Source organism: Euphorbia lathyris, chromosome 10 (genome assembly GCF_963576675.1).
Source record: "Euphorbia lathyris chromosome 10, ddEupLath1.1, whole genome shotgun sequence".
Taxonomy (NCBI): domain Eukaryota; kingdom Viridiplantae; phylum Streptophyta; class Magnoliopsida; order Malpighiales; family Euphorbiaceae; genus Euphorbia; species Euphorbia lathyris.
In genome coordinates, this window is record NC_088919.1 from 1,697,584 (window position 1) to 1,712,632 (window position 15,049).

The window sequence follows — 15,049 nt, forward strand, 5'->3', positions numbered from 1 at the left end:
ACAAACATATATTTATAAATTATAATTTAATAAATAAAAGTCTGGAAGAACCACAAAGACATGTTTACATGCACTATAATTTTTTTTTTTGAAAAAAAGATCAATATGTGATTTAGATTAGTTATAAATTTCATTAAAAGAAACTAGATATCAGTAAGAATTTGTAAATTTCACAGAGACATGAATGAGAAAATAATTACAGATTAATTAAAACTAGTATTATAAATACAAGTGAAATACTAAATGTAATTAAATTATATAGAACTTTTTTTTATAGCTCGGATCGGACTGGGCTAGAGTTAGGTTTTGAGACAAATCCTAAACCTAACCCATTTTATATTAGGACTTTTATAAGCTCAGATCGGGCTAAATGCTAAATATACATGTCCAAACCCAACCTATCAAAGACGAGTTTAGATGGGCCGGCGGGCTCATAAAGAGATAAGTTTTTTTGTTTGTTACATCTTAACAAAAAGTGTTAAGCTTGCGAGAAGTTGGTAATGTAATTGCAACGCGTTTCTTTTGTGCTCGTTACATCTTGGAAAAAAGTGTGAAGCTCGGCAGAAGTTGGTAATGTAATTGCAACACGTTTGTTTTGTAACGGTTACATCTTGAAAAAATTGCAACGACTTTCTTTATACTTGTTACATCATTGTAATGCATTTTCCATACACTTCTTTTGTGCCCGTTACATCGTGACAAAAAGTTACAAGCTGCTCGCCAGAAGTTGCAATGCGATTCTTTTATGCCTGTTATATCTTGAAAAAAATATGAAGCTCGCTACAAGATGGTAATATAATTGCAACGCGCTTCTTTGGTGCCCGTTACATCTTGAAAAAATTACAACACGTCCTTTTATTTAGTCCATTACAAAATACCTCTATTCTAAAAAATTATAATAGTTGTAAAAGAAAATTATGCCTGCTTCATTATGGATGAATGCCTTTCAAACTTTCTATATGAAAAAACCTTTACTTAATTCCTCCTAATCAATTCGTACAGTCAATTTTCGATTTGTTGATTGGAAGATTTATTTTCATGGAAAATCAACTTAGTTGTTTTGTTATATTCATAGCCAAGATGGATGATTCAAGACAGTGTGAATATGAGAAACTTATAGTAGAGATTTTAATGCATGTGTCCCTAACCAATAACCAACATTGATGAGACTGTTGTTCAAACATACACTAGAGAACAAACAGGTCATTTAAACCTTGTTTAATAACTCTAATCACTTAAATTAAAATATTAAATACTTATTTAATTCAAGTTTGTTTGATAAGTGTGATTTCTCTACCACTTAAGTTAGTTAATTAAGTTAAAAAAACACTTATTTTGATAAGTCAAAATGTTTAAGTTAAACATTATCAACTAATATTTTTAAATTCAGTTCTTTTTTTTTTTTTTGAAGTCTTTATATTCAGTTCTTAATTTTAGTATTTATTAAACATTTATATCATTTAATACTTTTAGAACTTATAATAATCCTATAAATTATTATTTTATAATAAATAAATGTTCCAGATTTTATTATTTCTAGGAGAGTATATTAAAAAATAATTAAACAAGGTTGCCAAGAGGTTGCCAAAAATTGACAACTTTTCTTGGCACCCACAATCACTTCAATAATGGGCACTCTTTAAAAGTTGTCAAACCTGATGCCACATCAGTTGGCACTCTTTTGGGCCCCTCCATTGGAGATGCTCTTACACCCAAAATCAATGCCTTTGTAAAGATTATAGCTAGTTGCTTGTTAAGGTTCAAAGAAAGTTGTTAATTATTGGCTTTCTATTTATCTAATAGTGTCAAGTCCTTCATGTTTATTTTTTTTTTATTCCTCAAAATTGTGAAGTAACAAAGAGTCCAAGGGGATGTTAGTTTTTTTAGTGTAATTTGTATCTAGGTAAGTAACATTTGGGTGTTGCCATCACCATTAGAGATGCTCTTAGTAGACGATTTGAAAAAGATGATTGTTACTTTAAGCGTAAGCAATTACTAGTAGCTCTAATGACTCAATTGATTTGAGTTTTAAATCTCGCCATGAATGCTCATTATCTAGGGCTGTAATCGAGCCGAGCTTTGACCTGCTCAACCTCGGTTCGTTATAAAATTAACGAGCTCGAGCTCGAGTCCGAGCCGAGCTTTGGCTTGCTCAACGAGCTCGAGCCGAGCTTGTTTCGAGCCGAAAATCCTCTTTGGACTTGGTTCATTAAGAAAATTATCTAACTATGAATTGTTTGTGAGTAAATTGTTAATTATATTTGTGAAGTTTGCTCGCAAATAACTCTTTAATTGTGTACATAAACAAGCTCACAAGCAAAGTTCGTGAATAAATAAACACGATGCTTACAAATAGTTCGTCTATTTCTCATTTATTATGTTTGTGAACGAACTCATCTTAATAGCAAATGAAATAATATTAAGTTTAAATATTTGTGAAATAACACAAAACTATATAGTTTTTTACAAAACTAAAATTTGTATATAATTGTTCTAATCGAGTCTGCTCGCGAGCTTTCGAGCCGAGCTTTGGCCTACTCAAGCTCAGCTCATTTACGAACCGAACCAGTAAATCGTACTCACGAGCAGCTCGTTTACAAATCAAGCTGAGCTTTTATCGAGCCGCTCATGAGCGGCTCGGCTCATGAGCGGCTCGGCTCATTTACAGCCCTACCATTATCCCATTAAAACGGTCTTCTATTGGGCATGAAAACGCTGAGAAGAAAATAAATTTACAATTTTTTTACTCAGGTAAAATTAAAAATTGGACTCAAAAGAGTGAAGTTGGGCTCAGTTGGAAAATTTTAAATTTGAAAGAACCAATTGGAGGAAGACCAAAAATTCTGGAAAATAAAAATAAATGAAAACTAAAAGATTTCTAAAATAAGGACGGTTAAAGCACAACCATTGAATAAAAATTTGCAAGTAAGTTGCAATTTTACTGTGGAAATTCCTTCATCATGGAAAAAACAAATATTTTATATGAGGAACAAATGAACTATTAAGATACCCAAAATAATCTTATTTAAAATAAACAAGAAGATTTGAATTGAACAACAACACTTGTTGTCTAAGAAAGAACTCTTCAACATGGATGAACTTGTCAACATGCTTGAGTTGACTGGTTGTCAACAGGCTTTTGGTTCCGGTTCTGGACCAGACTTAAGGCTTGGACCTTTAATTCTTTTAAAGCCATGTTAATCTTATGCTCAAATTAGAATAAATATTTAACAAACACATTAGCATAAAAAAAAAACTTAATTGAGTTCTGAAATTAAATATCTTTGGGATCTAATTCTTTAATAGTTATTTTTGTCATAATAAAAAACTCTATAGAAATTATGTTTCAACAATTGTAAGAACTGTTGTGTTGCAGTAGGATTCAAGACACTACTTTTATTTTGACTAGACCCCTAAAAATGGTATACGTGCTAGATTTTGAGGATAAATCCATGTTATTTTCACATTTCCACCATGAAATTGTGTTGGGCATTAACATGTTCGTTGTACCATTATAAGAGATTATGATGGTTTAGTTATAGTCAAATTTTGAGCTTTTTTAATGCATTAATGCTGTATATTTTAGTTTTCCTCTTGCTTTTTCAATGATCCTAACGTTTGTTTCATGGAATACTTTGTTGTAGCGTAAAAGTCAATGACGCCAAAACGGCAGCTCCTACGGATATTCCTCCAGTTTCTTCTTCTGAAGAAGAGGAAACAACTTCTAGTGGTGCGGAGGAAGAAGGCGAATCTTCAGCTGAAGATGAACACACTCAAAAGACACATAAAATGGCAAGAGCTGTCAAAGAACCAGATCCTGTCATAAAGAAAATCAAGGCTGAGGCAGAATCCGATTTTGAATTTGAGGATGTTCCAACCACGAATGTCAAACCTATAGCTTCTAAGCTAGTGTAGGGGACTCCAGTCAAAAGCATAAAGCCTAGATCCAAAACCTTAACATCTGGATTTGTTCTTAGGAAATGTACTACTAAGAGGGGCTGTGAAGCTGAGAGGGATGCAAAAGACAAATGGACAAAGATGAAGGATTCAGAACACAATGGAGCTTTAGAGAAGTCTGAGGATACTAAGAAACATTTATTTCAACGGTTATGAAGTGATGATGACAAGGTTACCCTTTTGAATGGTATGATTGCTTTTATTGAAAAGAAATGAGTTAATCCAGGCAAGGAAATGAATGCATATTATGATTTTGTGAAAAAATCACTGCATTTTGATATTGCTTTGAGCTGGTTGAAGGATAAGATTTGGAAGTGGCTGAAGAAATTTGAGAATCATGCAAGGAAAGGAGAAAAGGGTAAAGATATGATATTCTCTAAACCGCAGAATAAAAAAATCTTTGATTTGTCAAAGAATATATGGGGTAGTGAAGGAATTTGTGGAAGAAACAAGAGCTTAGCACCATTGAAGATATAATTAGGGGTAGGTGTATAGGCGGACAAGATGGAAACAACGGAAATGGCAAACCATGTCGGCTCAAAAAATGACTGCTAAGGTTGATAGGGGTATGGGTGTAACAACAATGGAGGATTATATGATAAAAAAAGAGGGTTGGAGATGGTGGAGGGATCGTAGAAATCAAAGATGGAAGAGAAATGGAGGAAACTGAACGAGGCGACGTTAGAGCTGTTCATGAAGTGGAATGAGTTGATATCGGAACAAGTAAAACTTATGTTGGTTGCATACAAATCTGTGGAGAATTACGTGGTGTATTCCACAAAATGTTGACTTGAAATGCTTTTGTGAGGTCCTAATGCTCTTCAATTATGGATTGGGAATGAGTTCTTAATGGAATATTTTCTACAAATTGGGTGGAACGAATAAAATTTTGTTTTAAGTGGAAAATATCCTATTGAGAACTCATTCTCAATCCACAATTAAAGAGCATTAGAACCTTAAAGAAGCATTTCAAGTCAACATTTCGTGGAATACAACACCTAATTCTACATAGATTTGTATGCAACAAACATAAGTTATAGTACCTCTTTAAAAGCCTAATCCTACATAGATTTGTATGCAACCAATATAAGTTTTACTTGTTCCGATATCAACTCATTCCGCTTCAGGAACAAATCTAGCTTCACCTCGTATAGTTTCCTCCAATTTTCTTCCATCTCTAATTTCTACAATCCCTCCACCATTTTCAGCCCTTTTTTTCATCACATAATCCCCCATTGTTGTTACACCCATACCCCTATCAAACTTAGCGGTCTCTTTTGAACCGACATGATTTTCCATTTCCGTTGTTTCCATCTTCTCCACCTTTTCACACTCTTCTACACCTACACCTAATTCTGTCTTCGATGGAGCCAAGCTCTTGCTTCTTCCACAAATTCCTTCAGTACCCCGTATCTTCTTTGACAAATCAAAGTTTTTTTTATCGAGCGGTTTAGAGAATGTCTTATCTTCACCCTTTTCTCCTTTCCTTGCATGATTCTCAAATTTCTTCCGCAACTTCCAAATCTTATCCTTCAACTGGCTCAAAGCAACATCAAAATGCTGTGATTTTTTTTTTCATAAAATCATAATATGCATTCATTTCTTTGTCTGTGCCAACTCATTTCTTTTAAATAAAAGCAATTATACTGTTCAAAAGGGTAACCTCATTATCCTCACTCCATAACCGTTGAAATAAATGTTTCTTAGTATCCTCAGACTTCTCTAAAGCTCCATTGGATTCAGAATCCTTCATCTTTGGCCATTTGTCTTTTGCATCCATCTCAGCTTCACTGCCCCTCTTGGTAGTACATTTCCCAGGAACAAATCCAAAATGCTGAGGTTTTGGATCTAGGCTTTATGCTTTTGGCCGGAGTCTCCTCCATTGGCTTAGAAGCTATAAGTTTGACATTCCAGGTTGGAACATCCTCACATTCAGAATCGGATTCAGTTCCTAACTTGGATTCTACTTCGGCCTTGATTTTCTTTATGACAGGATCCGATTCTTTGACAACTTTCACCCTTTTGTGTCTTTTGAGTGTGTTCATCTTCAGCTGAAGATTCCCCTTCTTCCTCCTCACCACTAGAAGTTGTTTCCTCTTCTTCAGAAGAAGAAACCGAAGTAATATCTGTAGGAGTTGACCCTTTTGGCGCCATTAAATTTTATGCTACAACAATGTATTCCATGAAACAAAGGTTAGGATCATTGAAAAAGCAAAAGGAAAACTGTAATATACATCATTAATGCATTAAAAAAGCTCAAAATTTGACTCATAACAAAACCATCATAATTTCTCATAATGGTACAACGAATAGGTTAAAACCCAACCAAAATTCAACAGGATTTCACGGTGGAAATATGCAAATAACATGGATTTATCCTCAAAATCTAGCATGCATACCATTTTTAGGGGTCTACTTAAAATAAAAGTAGTGTCTTGAATCCTACAGCAACACAACCGTTCTTACGATGTCTCTTACGATGTCATCACTAAATTTAATATAAATTCAACAAATAATTCCTTCCACAAAATAAAAGAAAAATCAATCAAACCCTAAATCCCAAATTGAATCTGAAGTTTGAAATTAAATACTAAATGCTAAACAAACATACATGTAACAAAGATATAAATAGATGAACGGTGAGAGAGCGGAGGCCACAAGACACCTTCGAAAATGGATGCAAATCACTGAAGGTCAGGTGACGCTGAGGTTCGATCTGATGGCATTTGACTAATTATGGGAAAGAGAGAATATAGAAACTCCGATTGTTGAAGGGGTTAACGCTTTAAAACTAACCCAAATCCATCAATCGAAAAGCATTAACACCAATTTGTTTTACGAGTTGGATCCTCACAATTCTAGATTTCTAAACATCCTTATATTTTGTTATTTTACAAAAATATCACTATTGTTGCCAGCAAAGTGCAATTTTACCGCTATCATCCATATAATATAATTAGGGGTCTAATTTTCCCCGTTCGTGCTAAATCACGATTTCTTGCTGTAACAGATCCCTCGTCTCTTATGATAATAAATCCCTGCACATATAATGTTCCATTAGAGTCCAGAACTTCCACAAGGCATTCAAGTTGATTCTTATGTCAAAATATGCTTAATTCAATGGTTGAAGTGGACATTTACCAAATAAATGCAACAAAATAAATTAACTATCATAGATTTGATTTCAGTTCCAAACTACAAAAACAAAAAAGTGGAACATAATGCAATCATGACCCTGAAAGATAATGGATATGAACAACATAATAAGAAATAACAAAAAAGTGGAACATAATGCAATCATGACCCTGAAAGATAATGGATATGAACAACATAATAAGAAATAAGTAGTGGCTTGAAAATGCTCAAGATCAGGCTGGACGTAATAAGAAATAGAAATTGAATGAGAGAACAACTTAAAAAGAGAGGAGGAAGTTTTTCTAAATTATATTTCTTCTTGCTTCAATTGTTTAAACTTATATGTGGAAATTGGACAAATGCTTTGTGACAGCTGAAAAATTAATAAATAAAATAGACAAATTACCCGTTTGATAAAGCTGAAAAATTAAATATGAACCATAAATCTATTACTCATTTCATGAATAGTCAACAGACACTTTTAACAATATCTTTAGGCTTTCTCTTAAGACATGTATGAGATAAAAAATAACATAGTTGATGCTGCTAAAGTTACTTGAACTCAAAATTATCTCAAATGGCAAAATGGCTTGATAAGGAAAAAGTTCCCTCAAATGAGATCGAATAGAAGTTTCGTACCGCAGTTGCCTACCATTATTAGTTAAACCAAACCAAAACACAAACATAAGTAGAGAAAAAAGAAAATAAACAAGGTAAATTAATAAACACATAGATAGTGCACAAACCATCAGGGTGGATAATTTCTCTAAGAACTTGACAACAATTACAGCGGAACGAGGCAACTTAAGCCGGCTAAACAGGAATGGTCAGATAGGCTGAACCGAAAAAAAATTGTTTGACAATCAAATTGCAAATTGACCTTATTATATATATTAATCCAATTCAAACCTTTATCACGTCACCATAAATCAAGTCAAATAGGCTGAACCAAATAAATAAGTTTAACATCCTCCTGCAACAAATATAAATAAAGTCAGATAGGCTGAAACAAAGAAAAATTGTTTGACAATCAAATTTCAAACAGGGCTTCTAATACATATTAATCTAATTCAAACCTTTACCATGTCACCATAAATCAATTTAATTGGGCTTGCTTTTTATCTTTAGTGCACAAGTTTGCTACAAAAAAAAAAAGCAGAGATAATAAACTGATTTAAAGAGATATAAAAGGTACATGCTAATATAACTAATTAAATCTATTTATCTTATCAATTAAAGAGAGAATCCCTCTATAAGTAAATAGACAAAATTGAACCTGTTTGAAGAAATTTACTAAAAACTCAATCAAAATAAGAGAAGTCGTTATTAGAACCAATTCTAGAACATGAGAAAATTTCTAACTTTTGGCAAATATGTACTACATAAACAAATCAACCTAATAACTTGAAAATGATGTTTAACAAACAAACCCATTTCAATATGATTTGAATAAGTTGGAATACGAATTAATTCATAATATGCACTAAGGGGGCGTTTGGTTCACAAGGGGTAAGGGAAAAGGAATCAAGAAAGGGAAACTAAAGGAAAGGAAAGGAATAACCATTAATTCCCCTATGTGTTTGGATATGTTTAGGAAAGGGAATGGGGTAAAGGGAATCCAATTCCCTAGCGGGCATGGGGTAATGGCTTAACCTAAAGTGGGGTAATGGCTTAACCTAAAGTGGGTAAAGGGAATGAGTTTTTTTTGTAAACAAACAAGAACAAAGGGAATGAAACCCTCCCATTTCCATTCCTAAAGACCCCAAACCAAACGCCCCCTAAAACTTTAAAATGGGTATAAGGCATGTTAGTCACCTATGACTTTAAGATGTTCAAAACAGTTTGCATTAAAAGTTCCACTTTGCTCAACAGAATCAAAAGATGATCCATAAAGAATATGGCTCATCAAATAATTAGGAGCAGATGAGTGGTTCCAGTTATATATTAATAGAAGCAATATTCTTTCAGATGAATTGCCTATCCATGATCAGTTCCAACAAGGAACAAAGATCATAAACATCTAACAGATTAGGTTTCCAAGTATACAATAGTATGATAAAATAGGAAGAATTTTGAAGGCTAATGGTCTCATACTTCACTTACCTGACTCATATAGTCATTAACTTCTGTTTCAATCCCATCAAAGAAACAGGAGTTATTCACACTTAGCTCAGAGCTAGCATTACTGCTTGTTGCAAGAGGAGAATCCAAAGCACTATTTGACTTGCTTTTTTGTAGATCCTCCTGGCCTCACACTATACACAGAGGACAATGGTATGCTGGTAAGCGGCCTTAGCTTACCCGAAACACTTCGTTTTATGTCCTGCTCAGGAGATAAACTTGAACCATTAGTAGTTTCATATAGGGATAATTACTAATCTAACCCAATGAAGAACCCCACTTTACATATCTAACCCACCTTCCTTTCATTTTACCAAATTAGACAAATAAACCCATTTTGGACAAAACTACCCTTATTTTAGTTTGAAGGTTCATCTCCTACCTCCCGCTCCTTCCACTTCCACTTCCTCACCTGACCTTTCCCATTCAACTTCATTGTGGTTCATCTTCTTCATTTTCAGTTCGTTTCAACTGCATTTTACGTTTTGAACTCATCACTATATATAATCCGGGTTGTTCTTCTACATTTTCATTTTTATTTTCATCTCCTACCTCGACATTTTCATCTCCGGTTTCTTTCTTCTACGCGCGATGGCGAGAAAACGGAAGGCGACGGCGACGGCGGCAAGCGAAGAGGAAGGACGGACGAAGCATAAGGTAAGCATGCATCATCTTCTTCCCTGTTACCGCCATTAATGGATTAAATGCGCTCGAATGCGCTCGTATGTTAACTGTACGTAGATATTGGTAGACCATGTTGAAGGACGGGAAGTTGATATAAATGCAATATTTGCCCCAATAATGAAAGGTAAGGAGAAGGTTGAAGCTGAGGAAGAGAAAGGTGATGAGGAGGAAGGTGATGAGGAGGAGGAAGGTGCTGAAGAGGAGGGTGATGAGGAGGAGGAAGGTGCTGAAGAGGAGGGGGATGATGGAGGTGATGGAGGTGATGATGAAGAGGGTGGTGAGGAAGGGGATGCAGAAGTTGATAGATATATCATTGCATCACGGTCAAAAACGACCGAGATAAAACAACTTCAAAAAGTTCTAACGGATGTGCTTGAGAGGCATCATAGGTGGTGCAAGGGACAATTTAGTAAGGTCGACAGTAGGTTAGATAACCTAGATGAATGGGTATCATTGATTGAGGGAGATATAAAAGAATTAAAGGCGATGGGTCGACCCAATGCTAATGTGGAGAATGAGGAGGCTGAGACCAGTAAAATTCGGGAGGAGCTAGTGGTCGAAGAGGGGCAGATGAAAGATGGAAAGGAACAAGAGGCAGGTATGGTTCAAGAGGAGCCGATGAAAGATGGAAAGGAACATGAGGCAGATATGGTTCAGAATGTTATTGTCGTACTAGACGATTCTGTGCAGGAGGAAGTTGCGCAATTAGATGAGGTTGTCCATCTTGATGATTCTATGCCTGAGAAAGTGACACCAAAGTTGCAGCAAGAGGTACAAGTTGGTTGAATTTATACATATCGTATCTCTGGGTCGCATTCTGTAGTGGAATGCGCTCTAATGCGATATGATGTTGCACTATGGCTTGTCGCATTAGAGCGCATTCATCTCCAATGCGACAATGATGTTGCACTATGGCTTGTTCGCATGTTTAGAGTAGCATACAATGGAATCAAATCGGTCGGATTCATTCGGCAGTACTCTATGAATCCCATGACATCTCCATCGTCATCAATATCTGCTATCCCACCACGCAGTTTATTTGGCCCATATGTCGCCTGCATGGACATTTGGAGATCATACGAGGTTGAGTCAACGCGGAGTGCACCATAAACTTTCTCTTTCAACTTTTGCAAGTCAATATCTATTGGCAAAACCAACAACTTCGCTTTACCACCCACGTATGTCATCACTTTTCCTTCTGTAGTCCACAGTCCGTTCCAAGATAAAAAACACGTACACCTCCTCTCTTTGGTTGACATACTTCTACATTTAGTAACATGGACACGTGATCAAAACATAATAAAGCCAATTCATATGTAAATGATGCTCAAATGCGACATGATACACCAAAATGCGACTCAAATGCGACAAGCTATACCAAAATGCGACTGCCAAATGCGACACGGTACATCAAATGCGACCGCCAAATGCGACATGGATATGAATGCGACAAGCTATATGTTAGTCCTTGTCGCATTTTATTCTCTGTGTCGTATTTGACCACCGAATGCGACACATCGGGAGACAATGGCGGAATCGGAAAATGTCAAGATTCAAGCAAATGTATTCGAAAACCAACTGTGTATTTCTAGTAATGTGTATGAAAAATGAAGGAATGATACTTACATGAACTTGAATGGGGTATGGATATCTTTAGATCTTGGGTTGAGTTGATGAATTTTCCTGTGAGAGAATGTGAAAGTAAATGAAAGGGAAAGAAGAGATGGTTGTTATATGAGAACAAGGGTAGTTTTGTCCAAAATGGGTTTATTTGTCTAATTTGGTAAAATGAAAGGAAGGTGGGTTAGATATGTAAAGTGGGGTTCTTCATTGGGTTAGATTAGTAATTATCCCTTTCATATAAAAGCAATTTATGTGTTAAATGTTTGAACATACTATAAGTTCCTATAGGGTATTTGTTTAACATGAAACTCAGTGTAGCAGTGTGAAGATGCATACCATATGCCTCAATGTCATCAATAAATATGATATGCCTCCAATTCCAATTCCATTTGCATTTTGTATATGTTGTATAGCTGGAATTTCTATAACAAGTCTACACACCACAATCTTTCCTTCTATGTATTTTTTATTCAAATCATACCTCGAACAGTCACTGCCAAAAATCAATTAAATATTTCAATTCATTAATTAGATAGGCTAGTTCTCAAATCAGGGACAACCTGCAAATTGAATTACCCCGATACGATTGACGGACAACTCAAACATCATGCTAGGATAAACCTTGAAAAAACAGTATTGCAAGTAAGCATCAATCACTTCAGAAATTATCCTCGAGAAATATGAAATATTATCGTCAATCACATACAAAATTATATAAATACTTGAAGGAATTAATGAAACCTTGGAAGGGGAAAGAAAGTTTAACTTAAACAGACCTTAAACCAACTGCACTTATGCATTACCAAAGCATATAAATGAAAAAGGAACCTAAATCTACGCATTCATACATGGTGTTTTTTCCTAGCTGGCCATATATCTTACCCAGATTACATTAAGATCTCACAAATTTCAAGTATAAGAACTGAGAACTAGAGGTGGCAATTGTGTACATGACCGAACAACATGACACGAACCCAACACGATAAGTAGACCTAAGACTAAAATCATCAGAGAACTGAGGAAGAACAGATGAACATATAAGACCAACCAACATTAGACCTAAGACTAAAATCAAAAGTAGATCGTAGAAACTGATGACATAAAAGAGATATGATAACTACAGAGCAGACTTGGATGAATTGAAAAAGGATCAGAACCTTTGCCTCCTCTTCCAATCACTTCAAGGGAACCCTAACCCTAAAACTTGTCGACCAAACAGAAATGATAAAATTGCTAAGGTTTATAGAATCAGAACTTGCCTTAAATTAGTTAAAGCCGGTCCATAATGATATGTTGAAGAAAAGAACAGAATGAAGAAGAATTACAGGCGACAAAGATCGAATTGTAAATCACAGAGAGAGCAAATCATAGATCACACAGAGTAAATTACCGTCACACAGCCAAATCAATGATGTGAAGTCACATAGAAGATCTATAATGCAAAATTTGTAGAGGATCTGTGAAGGATACGAGAGGAAATCGTGAATTTGAGCCCTCAATTTTAACCTTAACGTTTCAAATTGTACAATTTTCCTCTAATGTTGGTAGCCAAAGCAATTTTAACTGATAATTTGAATCAATTTCGAAGGATTTTATAACAGGATCCGGGTCTTCTAAGTAATAAAAAAGACTTTCCATATATGTTATGTAAACTACTAATATAACTTTTGTTAATTCATAAAATCCAAATTAAAAATGTGAAACACCCTCCCCTAGGAAATAAATCACATAGCAACTCCTCCTCCACCGTTTCTCTTCCGATCAACTTCCTTTGTCACTGATTAAGTTCCGCAGCCCAACTTCCTCTGTCACTGATTAAGTTCCGTTGCCGGTCGGCACTATGGAGTGCAACCGCTTTAGATAGATTTTAACAGAGACTTCATATATTCTTCAAAGAACAAAGTTAATAAAGTTTTACTCCTTTGAATCATTGTTAATCAAATAAGGAAAATATAAAAACATCATATAATTGTTAATCAAACGAAACAGGTGAACTGATCCAAAACAAAACTAAGTTTCAAGATTCATTCAGGCTTTGATTGGATGGGAGGTTTGAGAGGGTTAGTAAGGGAAGGGTTTGAGAGGGTTTATGAAAACCCTTGTTTGGAGGAAATAAATTTAGAAGAGTAAGGGTTTGGAAGGATTTGGCAAGAGTTTGGAAGGGTTTGATTTATAAACTTTTGTTTCAATTATCAAACCCACCGATTTGGAGGGTTTAGAAGGGTTTAAATTTTTATTTCCATTAGTATCCTTACTAAAATTACCTAATACCAAACTAAACCAGTATTTATTATTTGTTCGAACTTGCTCACTTCCTCCTCCCGATTTCTCATCCCTCACCAGCGGAACTCCATCATAAGTCAGTTTTCTTCTATTTTTTTTGTGCTTTCTCTCTTCCTCAATGGTTGCTATGTACTTGGGGTTAGGTTAATTTATGGTTTGTTGTGTTTAGATTTGTGTTTTCTGGCTGGCTGTGTACTTGCGATTTTCTCTGTTTCTGCTTCAATATTTAGATGCTCAAATCGGACAAGTGTTGGTGTATCAATACCAACTCTGCAACACCAATAAACAACATAACCATTATATTAAAATTTGTCCCTAAACTTTGATTTGGTGAAATCAACTCTGATTTAATAAACGGAATTTTGGTTTCTTCTCTCATTTTGAATGTTGAGTTGGAGTTCAGCCAAGAAAAATTATAATTCAAAAGCTATGTGTTTGTCTGGTTCTCTTTTTGTTTTTTCCACTCCAAACAATACCACCTACTATCAACTTGAATCAAACAACACCAGCTCGGATTGGGAAATTATTCTGCTGCCATAAATTAAATTCCATCATATGACAACAGCAAGGATCAAGCTTAGGTTAGCTGCCATAAATTAAATTCCATATGTAGAAATAGAAACTTGAAATGGGTTCAAATTATTGAGGGAGACAAACAAATATTGATCATATGATCATCTCTGAACTAGTCATTTTACACATTAATAGCCCCAATTTTTCTTCAATTTCGCCGTTTATCTGAGACAGTAAGTCGACATTTTCATAATGTGTTAGATGCTATAATCGAATTGGAGGAACTTTTTTTCAAACAACCTGATGGTACACACATTCCGTCTGAAATATTCAGCCACAGCAAATTCTACCCATATTTTAAGGTGACCAAATTATCCATTAACCTTTTATAAAATTACATATTAGTATATTATTCTTTGAGTGTTAAGTCAAAAATTTAATGTAGGATTGTGTTGGTGCTATTGATGGAACACATGTTCGCGTGAAGGTGTCGAATACAAAAGCTCTTAGATATCGTGGGAGGAAAGAATACCCAACACAAAATGTTTTGGCTGCATGCACATTTGATTTGAAATTTACTTATGTGCTAGCTGGGTGGGAAGGGACAGCATCCGATTCCAGGATAATTAAACATGCATTAAGTAAAGAATTTCCCATAAAAACGTCTGAAGGTGATTCTCAAAATAATTTTTTTGTTAGGCTTTTCTTTATATAGTTTAAATACACTTGTGAC

At 34.9% G+C, this 15,049-nt stretch overlaps 1 pseudogene; it reads right to left on the minus strand.

The window, feature by feature from the left end:
• Window positions 1-5,018: 5,018 nt before the first annotated feature.
• LOC136208971 (GLABROUS1 enhancer-binding protein-like) lies at window positions 5,019-12,974 on the minus strand (annotated as a pseudogene).
• Between the last annotated feature and the right edge of the window lie 2,075 nt (window positions 12,975-15,049).